We start from the raw sequence: 2,081 nt of genomic DNA, 5'->3' as shown, positions 1-2,081 counted from the left end.
AGGCAGGTGTGCAGATCTGTGAGGACGCTGTTTTGCAGCTTTCTGCATGCGTGCAGGATTCAGCTTTGCGTTAGCACAATGCTATGAAGACATGACATCAGCTGCAGTGTTTGGGAACGGCAGCTTTTGACTTGAATCTTCCAGCTCACACTGGAAGACCTTCACCTTAAGGTCAGCGCGACGTTCGGAAACCTGTCGAAAACAGAACAAAAGCTGCATTTCAGACCCTCGGGTTTGGGTTAGTGTGTTAAGTGAACAGGTTTGGCCTGCTTTGAAGAGAAACCAGAGGAATGCTTTTCATTTCTAAAATTAACACGCAAGTTTCGGTTTAAATTTGTTGCATGTGAACAAATCCCGAGAAGCAAAAGACTTTGGAGAGGCGAGATGAAAGTGGAGAGTAATTTGATCAGAACGTGCAGCACACAAACACGGACGTCTCATGGGAACTGTCAGGAATGATAGTGACTGGATTTGCAGCTACAAGTCAACTTATTGAACTTTAAACTCTGCTGGGTTATTAAATAGTGTAAATCCATGTAAATCCATCTGAAGCCTGATAAGAACAGCAGGAATCCCTAACAAAGGAGCCGCATGGGAAAACCGAGCTGCTGCTTAGATCCAGTCAAAGTGCAGAGGTCAGAAATATTCATCTGTAAAATACAAATGAACATTTCGTGAACCCAGGTGGTTGCACAGCCCTTTTTTTTCATTCATTTTCTTGACCGCTGTGTCCCTTTCGGGGTCGCGGGGTGCCGGAGCCTATCCCGGCTACTGATTTTCAAAATAAAACCACAAACATTTTTCTGCATGGGAGTGGAGGAGCAACAGATTTAAACATGCAATCTGAATCAAAGAAAAGAAAAAACGCTTTGGTGCTGCAGACATAACTACAAAATCATTCTGAGACGACGACGGCGCCTTAAAAACTATTGATCCCCCTCCCTGCGTGATTAAAGAAGAGACACAGATGGATGTGTGTGATTATAAAACTTCTAAAAACTGAAAGGGGATGAAGTTTGCCAGAAGCTGACAAAGATCTGCAACTATTTCTCTCCGGCTGAGCTGGCTTCATCCATTTCCTTGATGGCGCTTGTGCTGCGTTGTCAGTTTGCGACCCCGAGTCATCGAGATCTATCACACTTGTTTTCCAGCCATCCCTGCCAAAAGGTGATCCCTGGTTCTGATGGACTCAACGGGCCTGATCTAGTTCTTCTGCAGCTGGTGGGGCCGGAATGGCCGGAAAACGGGTATGGTGGGAATTCGGAGGCGAAGGGTTGGGCAGCCTGCGTAATGTTGCATTCCTGCTGGAATTTTCATTTCCACTTGAACATGCCAGGCTTAGGTATTCAGGAGGAAAAGGCGTGTCTGAGGAATGTTCAGTGAAGAGAATAATTGTTGCCAAGCCAGAAAATAAATAAATGTAGAAGTTTGATGTTATGCAACACAATATGTGTTTCCTTGAGTAAAGTTTGTTTTACAAACCCCAGAATTATGAACTCCGTGAGTTTTCCCTTTGAAAACAGTCATGTCCTTGAAGTTTATTTTAATAAGTATGCTTGAGTATAAGAATAGGACTTTACTATAGGTTAAGGGGTGTAGGGAAAAATCAATTCGGCAACATATCGCGATATTTCATTTAGCGATACTGGTATTGATTTAAAATGTTAACAATATTTAATTAATTGTTTATGAGCGTTCTTCAGCATCTTACCTTTGCTTTCTACCTAAACCCCCAACCGCTAGCTGGCAACACACCAACGCCCGCTTCACACAACCGTGAAGCGTTGCAGAATGGAGCCCATTTCCATTTGGCGCCCTTGTTAGCGGCTCTCCGCGGGAGGGTCGCTTCGTGCAGCAGATCGTTTCACCGTCTGGTCTATTTTGTTCACAAGCCACGAACGATCTGCATCAATTGTGGCAGGAAGTTACATCAAGATACACAAGAAAATCATTTTCAAAATATAACCAATTTTTCACTATAAAACACTTTTATGAGACGAAAATCAAAATACAAGTACACACACACTTCTATCTGTGTGTCTCAACAACACATAAATTAAACAAGTAAGCCTACTATTGTG

This window comes from Oryzias melastigma, linkage group LG21 (assembly GCF_002922805.2).
Source record: "Oryzias melastigma strain HK-1 linkage group LG21, ASM292280v2, whole genome shotgun sequence".
NCBI classification, from domain to species: domain Eukaryota; kingdom Metazoa; phylum Chordata; class Actinopteri; order Beloniformes; family Adrianichthyidae; genus Oryzias; species Oryzias melastigma.
This window is presented reverse-complemented; position numbering follows the sequence as displayed.